The sequence below is a fragment of the Hippichthys cyanospilos genome, chromosome 17 (assembly GCF_059441005.1).
Source record: "Hippichthys cyanospilos isolate Australia breed blue-spotted pipefish chromosome 17, RoL_Hcya_1.0, whole genome shotgun sequence".
NCBI lineage: Eukaryota > Metazoa > Chordata > Actinopteri > Syngnathiformes > Syngnathidae > Hippichthys > Hippichthys cyanospilos.
In genome coordinates, this window is record NC_142385.1 from 12,286,442 (window position 1) to 12,300,790 (window position 14,349).

Consider the following 14,349-nt stretch of genomic DNA (forward strand, 5'->3'; position numbering starts at 1 on the left):
GCAGATCTCTATCGACCCTTCTAATGTTTTTTTTTTTTTTTTAATCATCGTTAAGCCTGCATATGACACAATGTTGAAACGTGCACAAACTAGAGCTCATGAAAATACATCACTGGGTAATTTTTGCGGGGGAGAAGCATGACCTAATTCCTCTCTGGGAGGTGGACGACATGGACACGGCGCACTTGTACGCTCGCAGCCAAAGGGGATTAAATGAGACTGAACACTGCAAGTAAATTGGTTCTGATCCAACATTTGCTTTGAGAACGTAATGGGAGGAGGTGAGCGGGCCAACAGTCTGAAACAGGGGTGGGCAAAATTTTTGACTCGAGGGCCGCAAAGGGTTCTAAAATTTGACAAAAAGGGCCGAACCATGAACAAATAAATGGAGTGTTTTTATAATCCGTAGGCTATCAATAGAAGATTCACAAAAGCATTCCAACAGTCTTATTCAACTCTAAACTATTTATCTATTTATTATTTTTGCAATACCTAAAAATGACCGTATTTTTAGATAAGGCGCACTGGACTATAGGCTGCAGGTCATAGCATTTAAAAAATTTCCCACAGTTTATATATATATATATATATATATATATATATATATATATATATATATATATATATATATATATATATATATATATATATATATATATATATATATATATAGAGCTGTATGGACAAAATTGGTCAATATTTAAATCACGATTATTAATCACAAGTATTCACCATTTTTAGTCAAACATGTCTATTTAGTGCCCTTTTTTTTTGAAAAAAAAAGCAGTATATAAACAAGGTTTCAAGGCTTGATACTTACAAATGATAACAATAAACTATATAAGAAACTATATAAGAATGAACTTGGCACACAGGGCAACACAGCTAATTTATTTTGAAAAAAGATGAAGCCTACTTAGAACCAAGTACATGATATACTTGTAAGCTAATTTTAATCAATTAGCAGTCAAAATCAGATTTTTCAAAATGGGTCTCAAATGACAGCTAGCGATGTATATATTAGGAATCAGGTGAGAAACCCGAGGTTATTTCTCACTGGTAAATAAAGCATGTCATGTTTGTCGTGCCAACATGTGGGAAACATTGCCCCCTGGTGGTAGGATGACAAAGTGCTTGATTTGACATGTACTGTAGGTCGTAGTATTTTTAAAAGTATATATCGCTGAGGATCAGCTTACATAATCGTGGCAGCCAATATCGTGATTGCAACATATGAGAGAGTCTTTCTTCAGTTTTCTTTGCGCTTTTTGCAAAGCTTGGGAAAATCGTGATTTGTTTGGAACCCTATTGTTTAATGTATGTCTTTTGTCTTTCTTTGTTCATACATAATCCTTGACAAACTGCATCAAAAGAAGTAAAAATATGCTTGTTAAGTAGCATATGTTTTTTTTTTTCTGTACTTAAAACTCAAACGTTTTTCTGTCCTCGGGGAAATTTAAAATTCCGACATGAGCGAGTGAACTTCTTGTGTGAAGTTTCGTTTCAGTTTTGCAGCTCTGCGTCTCCCCAGAGTGTTTAGCTCACCACTTTTTAAAGGCCAACATTTTTTTTCAAAGACGTTCTGTTGTGCGCTCTATCAATCATATGCATTTGATTTCACATCTCTTTTATTAATATTCCAAAACGTTGACAAAAGACTTTTGAACCTTAAAAAAAATCAGTCTTTGACCCTTGTACACATACTTTGCAAACTATACACATTGCGTTTTTTTTCCTATTTTTGTAAATGCTTATAAAGGTGTAGTAATTGAAGTTATTTATGAATATTTTTTATCCTTCAACCACGCAAATTGTTCAGTGGCATCAGTTCTATCCATGCATAGTAAGTTAAATCGATTAACACCAACAAAAAATGGAAAAAAAAAGGTCTGTTTTTGTAGTAATAATGACATAGCCATTAACTAGTCTCTACCGCCACCTACTGTCTTGAGCTGAAACACAAGTCAACAATCAAGTTTGACCGCCACTTAATGAAATGTTGCAAAAATCGCAAGAAAATCAATGTAATAAATCCTTTTAAAATGCACCTCAAAAATTGTAATTACAATGGTTTTATATGGTCCAAAATTTGGACAATGATGATTTCTGCACACAAAATCTTGCACGTCCAGCTGCAATCATATAGAAAAGTCAGAATCGTTGCATTTTGAAATATTACATGTTTTAATCATCTGCTGGAAATTTCAGCTCCCTGGTGTTTTTTTTCCTCATCCATTTTTTATGATATCATCAAAATATCGAAGGAATTTACATAATTTGTAACATAATGCCAAAAGGGTTAAACCTGCACGGTACGCAATTTTTACCTGCGAGTGTACTTGTATTAGTTGTGTTTCTGCCAGTTTTCTTCCATGTTTCCCATCAAGTAAAGTCACCAACAGTCTAACTTCAAACCCAAATAACACTTGCGACCCCGGCGAGAATGCAAAACAAATCCATCCCGCCTCTGCAAAAGCGCCGCTGACGGACGTGATTTGAAGGCCCCCATCGCCGGCCGTTCCGGCTGGTTTACTCGGGGAAGAAAATTTCCTTTTGTTGAATTTGTGTGTCCGACACGCCGAGTGATTTCTCCCACGCCGCTTTCCCCTCTCTTTCTTTCTTTTTTTTTTTTTTTGCGGAGTGTGTGTTTTCATCCAAAAGTCTAATTGTGAGCGTATCCTGAGAATGACTAGCAATTTTGAGCAATTCCTCCTCAGGTTTGGTTCTATAATTTCTGTTCTCTCTCAGAACCTGCGACCTTGGAACACAAGGCGATTCAAACCATGTGAGGGATGAGGCAAGTTCTGGGATGGTTTTTCCGTATGAGCTAAGTTGAAAAGAGCTAGCAACAGGTGCCAGAACGCCAGTGTTAGCCTTACAATGTCACCTGACTTTAGGGTCCGTCTCATTTGTATTTTTTTAAAATTTCTTTATACTAGGGCTGCACAATTAATCAATGGGGGCTTCCAAGGACAGGACATGGACACCAGACTTGGACACTTCTGCCTTAGCGTCCGTCACGATTACCTAACATAGGGGTGTCCAATTCTGGTCCTTGGACCATCGAGCCTGTTTTTGAGGTATATTTCCTCAAAGACATCGGATATTAAGCTTATAAGCAATCAGGTGTACCGGATGAGGGTTACATGGAAAACAGGCTGGATTGGAGCTCTCGAGGACCGGATTTGTTATAAAATAAGCTAGGTCTTAGAAAGAAAACTTTCATTCTTGGGGATGGATGTCGTGGCTTCAGTATGCTGGCGGGGTGGGGCTTGGGGCTGCGGAGATTCGGGGAGAGTTGGCGGCCGCTCGCCACTGTATGTTCTGTGTTGTAAGAGAAAATAGTTGGCTATGGGAAATAACGGTAGGCAGTTTTATTAAACACATTTCACTTCTTTTATAAACATCATCATGCAATGTTTTCCGTTAAAACTATGTAAAAGTCCATCTTTGTCTTACTCTGCCACAGGAAGTAAATCAAATTGAGATAAGCGTCATTTTAACGTGTAAATTTAACAACCAGTTTTTTTCAATGACCGGATTAAGAAACGGCTCGGTAGGTCTAAATGGATTTGAACAGATGGAAAAAAAAATGGACGGATGGAACACAGTGGGTTTTATTTTAAGTCGCCGTGATGAGGAGTTGAAAGGCGGCGAGCATGACGCGACGCCGCGGTTTGCTCCAAAGTGTCGTGCGATTACCTCAGCTGACCTGAAGTGATGTAAGCGACTGCCATTATCATCATCATCAGTCACGCCGGCGTTTAAACTGTCAAACTTGTCGCTCCTAAAGCTCGCCATCCAGTCAGCAGGAAATGCCGCCAACTAAGAGCACCGCGCCGGTGACATCATAGGGATTGTTGAACGGTGATTGGTTGACTGGGGAATCTGGAGGGTGGGGGTGGGGGAGGGGGGGGGGCATTATACTGAGCTAGAGGAAGTCTAAGAGGAACTAAGAGGAAATTGTGGCGCTATCAGAGGAACACAAGCTTGATTGGAAGTGGGCCATTATAGTGCAAGGGACAGATTACGGCGTTTAAGGCTTTGAGCCAATCACACATTGCAGATCTGCCAGATTATGTGGCAAACAACATTTAAACCAAACGCCACGCTCCAGCATGCTCAATTTACACACCTGGATACTTCATTAGGTACTTCTACAACTTCGACCACGCCTTTTAGTAGTTACTGGAACTCGGTGTACTCAGTGGCAGCCTGATTTTTCAGCTAAGATTGATATTGGAATTTTGCAACTTCTGATTGGTTGTGCTAAATATCTGTAGTTTTAGATCAGCCACACATTTGATTGGTTGATAGAAAATACTATCAGAAGCTCTATTTCCAGTTTGTGGTAACTTGCTTTCATAGATTTCCAGGTTTTTATCTTCATTTTTTTCATGTCCGGCTTGGTTGCGCATCTCCCGAACATGTTTGCCTTTTTTTTTTTTTTTTGTCCAATCAGTTTGCACCATCTATATGTTTCTATGTAAGTGTGACCTGCATTGCTGTTAAACTGATCAGATTTCAGATTTAACAAACATTACATGCTTGGTGGTTAAATCAGAATTGTTCCTGTCCATTTGGTTGATTGCAAAAAAAAAAAGCGGGGGTGGGGGGTCACTATTGAATCTTAAATCTAATCGAATATTCTTTCAATTATTCCTTAAAAAGAATAATCATGTCCTTCACTTAAACAAAAAACAGTCTATGAGCATAATCCATCAATGAATGGCAGAGGTTTGATGTGAATATTCGTAACTGGTCTATTTTTTGAAGTAGGAGTACCCGACTTGGTCGTTTTTTTTTCCCCATTCGCTCTTTGCAAAATCCTTGCATGCAATTTGCCCCACAGGTTGCCACAATAACAGATCTTGACTTGGTGACTTCATTCATGTATTGACAAATCTTAAGACAGTTAAAAATGTATTCTCAAGGCAAAAATTTCAACTAAATATTGCTAGAGGAAGACTTAGAAATGAATGAGTGAATGCTTAGCTAATGAAGTGATCAGTAACTGCACACATTCATCATTTGTTCAGGACATAAAATACATAACAAACGTCCAACATGCTAACACAATTAGCCAAACATCGCTGATGTTTATCTTCGCGTTTATCTTCGCCTACGATCTCGGTGCTATTTCAGGAGGAACGTGAAGGGATCGTGGGTCGATTGGGGGGGTGGGGGCGTTCCTTCCCAAAGGCCCCAAAAAGCAAACAAACGTCTCCTTTTACAGGCCTGAAATCGCCTGGCTACAACATCAACAAACATGGAGGCCTCAGTTAAACGATTGCAAATACGTGTGTGAAAAATGGCTCGCGCGTCACTCCACAAGGAGGAGACAACACGCCAGGACTGGCTAAAACCGCTATGTTAAGGAAAAATCCCTCTAATTTAAAATGAATTATTTCATAATAATGAAACAATTATTGGACAAAATTGTACTAAGTTGTTGTATAAGTAGAATTGTAGAATAGTTTTTCTATCATAAATAATTTTCTGTATTTTATGTTCAGTACCTCTCACAAGTTTGAAAGCACAATTTAATAATAATTTTATATATTATTTTATATATATATATATATATATATATATATATATATATATATATATATATATATATATATATATATATATATATATATATATATATATATATATATATATATATATTTATATATATATATATATTTTTTTTCCATTTTCTATAGCTAAATATAATTTAAGTTTATTTATTCATTTTATGTTCATTAGCCTACCAACTTTAATTATACTTGGTTTACACAACTGACCCATTGAAATATATTTAAACCATTTTTTTTTTAAATATATCATTTGATTAAAAAAATCAATTGAATTGACATAGATTATTACTATTTGCTATCATGAATTTCCGTTTTAGATTTTTAAACTCTTTTATTTACATTTAATCCTATTCATTCTTTACATTTTAGCAATTGACCATTTTTTGGAGAAAATTAATTAATTAATAAATGTAATACGAATAAATACATTAACAAAGAGTCAACCATTCTAGGGAAAAAAATAAGAATACAAGACGTGTAATGTAAACTTGGTGGGCCAGTTTTAAAGAAAAGAGAGGGCCGTGAGTCACCCGCAAGCCATATTTTGCTCACCCCTGCACACACACACACACACACACACACACACACACACGCAGGCTAGCATACGCCGACGTTTGTGTGCACGCTAATGGGCCTTCATGCTGCGCTAGCAGTGCAAACATGCGCGGGGCGAGTGCTTGGAAGAGGGCGCTTAAGAAAACAAACAAGAGGCAATAGGAAGCGGAAAAGGACAATTTCCACGTCCAAATATTAACGCAATCAGCAGCCATTAGTGCGTTTGGGACGGCGGCGTGACTTGTTTGCAGAGCACTAACTTTTCACAGTTCTCCTTTCCTGCTGTTCTGTTGACAGTTAAACAATGAAGGAAAAGGGGGACGAACGTTGATATTTTGGCGGGAGATCGTTCAAATTTTGATGTTTGAAAAATATTTGGGGTGTTATCGGGCAATTCTTGGAGTTTGAATCGCAATCACGATATTGGCTTCCATGATTAATTAAGCGGATCCACTGCGATATCAACGTTTAGAAAACCGACGCTGCTTGTCAAATCCTGCACTTTTTCATCCTACCACCAGGGGCAGTGTTTCCCACATGTTCGCAGGACAAAAAAACTCAATTTTCTCACCCTAATATATTATTTAGAGTTGTGAAATGGCGTTAGTTTTCTCACCTGAGATATACCACCTAATATATAACATGCTAGCTAAATAATTGAGACCCATTTTGAAAAATCCAATTGGCCAAAAAATTGGATGAAATTCGGTTTGAAATGAGCGAAAATGACATTTTGACTGCTAATTGAATTAAATCTGCTTAAAAGTACAAATTACTTTGCTGAACAATCCCCTTCTGAGTTATGAACTAACTCATGAACTCATTCAATCCCAAAGACGTATTTTTACGTTTTATAAGACGAGACAAGGTACTTATCAAATGTTTGGTGAAATGAGGGTCAAATTGGGTTTGTACTAAATGAATCAAGTAATGCAGTAATTATTAAGTAATTATATAAGTAACCTGAAGTAATCTATTCCCCTAGTAACTTTAATTAACTACTTCAGTACTTTAGTACCTGAGGTAATGGATTACTCTAGTAATGTTTTACCTAAATTAACAATTACCATAGTACTTAATTACATAAAGTATTGGAATACGGCATTGATTACTTTAATACTTAATTCTTGGAGTAGCCATTTTTAGACTCTCCTTTCACCAAGCATTATAGAAAAAAAAACACGTAAAAATACGTCTGTGGGATTGAATGAGTTAGTAAAAGGTTAAAAATCCCAAAGCGTAATTCCCATTTGATATTTATAAGAGCTGTATCTAATGCGTTCACTTTATGAATTTGCGCGTTACAGAAGCCAAATACGCCATCAAATTCTTTCACACTTACGCTAAATCACTTTAATGGCCGACTTTTTGTCCAGTTATCGAAAACATAAAGACGATTTATTCCACGGCTCATTATCAACCGACTGTATTATTCACATTTACGGCTCGTTTCGTGTCATCTGCCCGAGGACCACTTAGTCAATTAAAAAGGCCGCCTCATTGGTTGAAAAAAAAAAAGTTTTTACGATCCGTCCGCAGTGATTCGCCTCAGCCCTGATTGTTTTTTTTGTTTTTTTTTTAACTCCTACCGTATTTGGTGAATTGTTGCTATTTTTTAGGCAGTCCGGTGCGGCTAACGGCACCCCCGCTTGGTACCCCCCCCCACATCGAGTTCCTTTTTGGCTCGCCATGTGATTTAGGAGGCCGAGCTGTCGTTGATCATCCGTCAACACATCCTGCTTGCATCTCTGTTAGTGTGTGTTACGCGAGCGTGCGTGTTAGCGCTCCCTCGACGCTCGTTGCTAAACGGCAGGAGGGGCCCGCAGCCACGTAGGAATGCCGACGATCAAACGTACGCGATGCGCTTGAACTGGCCGTGCGGTGCGGGGGCGGACCAACGTTTGTGCTCAAGGGACACTTTAGAATTTTTAATAATGGGCCACGCAGGTGATTTAAGAGTGATTTTTTTTTCATAGGGATGCAAAATTTTAGGTTTTATTTTGCCTAAAGTTAATTTTAAAAGTATGTAAATTATTTATCATGTTCAGTTAATGTCTAAAAATGCACTTTTTCACTCGCTGTCAAGTGAAAATGACATCACGTGCTCAGGGCTGAAATAATGAGCAATTATTGGCAGCCGAGCTGCGATTGGTCGTTTCCCGAGCTCGGAGCAACTGTGATGTCATTTGTTGTCGCCTGCTAATAGCAAAATGAATTAACTGTATACGAAAAAGCAATTCATTGAATTCAAGACCAAATTTTAGCTTTTTACTGCTTGAAACTGAATAAATGCATTAAGTATCCCTTTAAATGTTTCCCCATTTAAATAGTAAATTGTATTTTTAATTTACGTAATGTAATTTAATACACACATACATAAAATATTTTTGAATACATAATTCGAAAAAGTAGACATTTTATTCCAATGTACTAATTATTCATTTGTTCTTTTATATAGCAATTGCAATAGGTGAATAAATAAATGATATCATTTATTTTTGGTATCAAAACATTGCATTCAACCGTTTTTCTATAGTAAGTGGTATTAAAAATATATAAACCTTATTTGACTGTTGCAAGTTAAATTTGGCCTTGAGTAGCAGCATTTTTTTAAATTAATAAATAAGTCTATAATTATACACACCATAAATTCTGACTGAGTTTGAAATGTCCAAAAGCATTCGAATGCACCTCATGTCAGGTGCACGTCGCGAGACATCAGCGCACCCGTTAGCAGCTAGCCGCTAACATCAAAGACTTGCGCTAACAGTGACGGCGTAATTATTATTTTTTTTTTTAATCTAATTATCTTTTATTTATTTATTTGGGGTACCCGAATTACTGATGGAGTGGTACGAGTATCCCAAAGTGCAAGAGAGAAATGGATACATTTTTACAATAACATTTTGACATTTTACCAAATTGACCTTTTGACCTCAATTAGGATTGCCCAAAAAAACTTGAGCTACAGCGCCCACTGGTGGCACTGTGGGTAATTCCCCCCCCAAAATGCACCCAAATCCGGGTCGGGAATCAAAACAAAAGCTCGCGAACGTCCAGGAAGTCCACATGGGAGGAAATGGCGCCGTTTCGTAACGTCGGCCCTTCCTGGCGCCGACGGGGGCCCCCGCGCGTCCGACGGCGTAAAACAAACACCGTACACAAGTGGTGTGTACCACTTGGTCGCGCTCGGCTTGCTATCAATTGGAGGCAGATGTTTGCGGCCACAAGACCAGGATGGCGGCAAAGGTGGCTGGCGAGAGAGCCGGAGCCAATCCGGCTGCGTTTTGGGCCGGTCGGCTTGAACAAATTAAAAAAAATAAATTAAATGAAATAAATATACTCAAAGTCCATCAAATATGTAATTTGGGTCGTTAAGAACACACGTTTTTGAATTTTATAATCATTTAATGTATTCCTTTTTAATTAAAACGGTCTAATTCTTACACATTGTCCCTTTAAGTACCCGGGGTCGAATTTTTGAAATGCCTTAACATAAAAAACTTTTATCAAATGAGATAAAAGCAGAACCAGTTAAAAATTTGGAAACATTCACAAATTGCTCGCTAAATTCTTGGATATTTGTAAAACACAATAAGAGGGTGCTTCCAAACTTTTGACTGAGCCTGATGAACCCAGGGACTTGTTTTTCTGGGCGAAATCAATTTTGCTCACACTCTTATTGTCTTAAAAGTGTTTTGTTAAAAGTATTTGTCCATTGTCTCACGTTTCACAAAGCAAATCATAACCCACACAAACATGCGATCTTGATGCTAATTGCATCTTTCACCGTGCCAACACGTGCACAACACATGCAAGACGAGCTGGGCGCTCAACTGCGTCCCCTGCTGTACAAACGAGCATTTGAGTATTTGGACAAAAGTATTGGGACGCAGTCACGCAGCGGAATTGTCTTAAGTGGTCGTGAAGCAACGCAAATGAAATCGAAACGTGGCCAGTTGGAGTTTTTTTTTCTGTCTTTGAAGCTAAAGTTTCATTTAAGAATAGTGGAGAATATTTTATCTGGCAAGTAAGACGCACCTCAAACTGACTTTGGCTTGGATTCAAACGCGAGCATCTGGGGGGTTCCGAGACGAAGAGACATCCATGCTGTTTTGCTGGATTATGTTTTTTAATCGTCCTTTTTGTGCAATCACGCTAAATATTAAGAGTAATGAAACCCGATTTCAAGTTTTATATTGCTTAAAGGCAGGCATTGATGATTCTATTCTTTTAAGAAGAAACATTTTAAAATAGATACTTTAAATAGCTTTATTTTGAATGATTTAAGGGGATACTCGTCTGTAACGCCACTATCATCCTGTAGATGGTAGTGTTGCCTTCCAAACGGGCTTCACCGTTTCTGCGTTTGTTTTAACGTGTGACGTTTTGATAGACAAATGCAAAAGTTATTTTTTTGCAAAACAGTCGGTGTATATTGCCTTTTGAAAGATTAGGTGTATTCCTCCTCCCCAAATTTTTTGTAAAAGTATTAAAGAGAAACTTCGTTTTAAATATTCACTCTTATTTGGCATTCTTATACATGACTATTTAATCTCTTATTAACTCAAAGATAATTAGTATTTAAATACGTTTAAATGAGCCCATATAATGAGGTCTCAAAATATGTGCTCATGCAGTGTATGGTGTGATTACATATTTTTAACAGTTCTGTATTATCACATTCACACAATTTCCAACTAGAAAAAAATTCCTGTTGGAATGTGGAATATGTACCCCGTTTTTTATTTTTATTTTTTTAATGAAATATAGCAACTGTTAGTGCATTTGATCTGTTCTCCTTTAAAATTTTACCTAAGCACATGAGGCACAATCTGCCTCAACATTTTCTCTCCCCAGACTACAATTTGTCTGCCGTTTACTTTTGAGTTATTTTCTTTCAAAATCTTCTTTTAAAGTACAAAGTAAAATCTTAGTCCACATGTGTGTTTTCTGTATTCTGTTACGTATTTTCCACAGGGTTAAGGTTAGGGTGCACCGGATTATAAGGCGCACCTTAAATGAATGACCTATTTTAAAACTTTTCATATAAAGGGTGCACCACATTATAAGGAGCATAGAATAGAAGCTACAGTTTTGGCTGTGGTGTTCATCCACTAGATGGAGCTGCGTTAAAGGGAATGTCAAAAAAACAATCAGGCATGCTATCGGCTTGAGAGAAAATTGAAGTCTTTTAGGTGTTTGGAAAATATGGTACATTCTTGCTTTGTGAATGGCGTTAGCATACTGTGCTAGCTTTCACTAGTTGTTAATTTTTCCATTTTTTGAGGACAAACAAGCCCCACAAAGGAAATCATGCATGACAGCAGTTCACAGACTTGCAACAGGCAGCAGAACCAATTCAATTTATTTCAGAAACATATTTTTAAGATTCTTTTTTTGCCCTTTGCTAGAAATAGACCCATTTGTTGTTTTTGTGTTCTCTGTAATGATTATTTTGGTGCCAAGGAACTATGTTAAAGTGATTTAAGATAATGTAAATAATGACATTTTCGAGCGATATTTTGGCTATCTAAGTCTCTATTTTACGCTTTACGAATTCTCACATTTAACATTTCGCAGAAGCTCTTCACCCCACGACTTTCCCTGTAAATGCTCTGAGTAGTTTTCTCGAAAACGGCAATTTGAAATGTTTTGTACCCTCATGATGACCTGTGCGCTGTGCGTCAAGTTACATCATACATCATGCGCGTTTGCCGGTCCCCCACCGCCGCCGACACACGAGCCCGTGGGCGAGCCGCGTCTGCTTCTGCTCAGGTCAAAGTGAAAGTGATGCCGGCCATGTTGTCCTCCCAAGAGGGGCTAAATTATTTGAGGTTTTAAACTTCTGCTCTGCTTTTTTTTTCTTCCAAAATTTGTGCAGTTTTTTGACTAGCTTACATTTATAACGTTCACGTAGCTACAATCACAGAAGAGCTATTTTACATAAGCGCAGTAAGCTGCTGAATTTGCGACTTTTCTGTTCCCTCTGGCGGCCGTTGTGAAAAATAAATGAATTAAAACAACTCGCAACCTGCTGAGGAACAGACAACGTAAGCAGAATCGGTTTTCATTGTTTTTCACCAGGAAAGAAGCCATCGCAAGGCATCATTTTTTTACGCTATCATGCTAGTACGCTAGCACAGTGGTTCTCAACCTTTTTATGAGAATATACCCTCTGAATATAAAGTTTTCAGCCAAGTACCTCTTATCTTGTATTTTCCACACAAAAAAAAATCAACCGAAAGTGGCCTCTTTATAGAATGTTTTTTTTCAATAAGAAATAATTATTATAGATATTTAGCCACCAAAAAAGAATCGATATAAACTTTCAGACCTGTTCTCAAAAAGAAATAACGATAAATAAATATTTGTCCGCAGAAAAATATTAAACATAAAACGTCCTATTTTGAGGTTACAGTAGAGATCTGTTCACAAAAATAAAACACCATTTAATTATTAATAAATACTTAAAAATATTCAACTTAGTGTCCTTTTTTGGGATTCCTGTAGAGATCGGTTCACAAAAACAAATCATTAACTTAATTATTAACAAATATTTGTCCACAGCAAAGCATCAGACCTGCTCTCCAAAGTAAATAATCGTAAATACATATATAAATGAATAATAAATAAATAAATACCATGGGGAGGAATCTGTCTATTTTAAACAATGAAACTGAATAACCTACTGAATATAAAATTTGTTTTATGAGCTTATATTTTTCTGAACCATTTCATTATTTTTAAGGGATTTTGCCTGTAGTTCCTTCAAGTACCTCCAGGGGTACCCGTACCCCCATTTGCTAACCACCGTGCTAGCACAATTAGCACTGTATAGCTTGCGCGGGTATTCCGTAGCCTATAGAGTTTACTATTTAGCAATTGCCGTTTCCAAAAAGGACGCGGAAGGCGTGGATTTGAAAGTCTTCCCAGAATTCCTCGCTGCTGGGCCAACTAATGCGTTTAGCAGCATCAGGTACGCGCAAAGCTCCAGTGGCCGCAAACCGGACGGACTTGGACAAACTTTACAGTTGACATCTGGAAAATTCTTTTGCCTTCTCCATCTCCTCGTCTTTTTCTGTAAAAGCGTCAGGCGGATAAAAGTAAAAGTTGCTCATGGCGGCCGTCGCTCACAGTTAACATCAACTGAGGTCACGTCAGACGCATAGCGTCTCGTCGGAATCACTTTTTAAGTTCCCGACATCGTGCCTGCGAATTGCAGCTTCTTTTTAGAATAAAAAAATAAGCTGTCTTTTTTTTCGCGCACCCCAGTTTTCTTCTTTAACCGTTTTTGTATTGCGTTTATTCCAATATATAATGTTCAAAGGTACCATAACCAAATGTACAGTTGATATTTCCGCATCTTTTCCACTAATGTATTTCTTGTGACTTCTGATTGGCCGAAGAGAACTTATAGTTGTGACTCATAGCACCGTCTGTTGTTTTTAGCCTGCGCTCTACGTGTTACATGTCCGACTCATCTTTAGAAAAAAAATAAGCATAGTCACTTCCCTAAGACTTTTTTTTCCCCTTTTTTTTGGGTATCAGGTTCATATTTATATGTGAATATAAATTGTTCATTTTTTTGTATTGGGCATGAGGAGGCTCTAAAACAAATGTAAATGTGATTACTTTAGTGAGTAAAGTACTAAAATAATTAAAAATACTAAAGTGATTGCAGTAGGTACTAAAGTAATCCGTTAATTTAGGGTTAGTGATCGATTAGGTACTCAAGAACTAAAAGGAATTAATTACTATAGTATTTGATTACTTTTTACATAATTATCCATAGTAATTGATTAGGTACTCAAGAACTAAAAGGAATCAATGAGTAAAGTATTTGATTATTTTTTACATTAGTACCTATAGTAATTGATCAGCTTAGATAATCAAGTACTAATGTACTAAGTAGTGGAAAATTGTTGCAATTACAAAAAATTATTGGTACTTGATCGCCTAAATTAAGTGACTACTTAAGTACTTATCAAAAGTGTACTTAAAGTATTCAATGACTTGAATGACTTAAAGACTCGAGTAAACTGACTTGTGCTTTAGTCTTTTAGTGGCGGCCATTTTTAGACCTTAAAAATGACCTGATTGTCTGGAAACGTTAAAAAACAGAAAAACTGCTTTGGGATTGAATGAGTTAATGCCATTCGGGATCAGGATTTATTCGTTTGTTTTAAAGGAAGTTTTTATTTTTTTT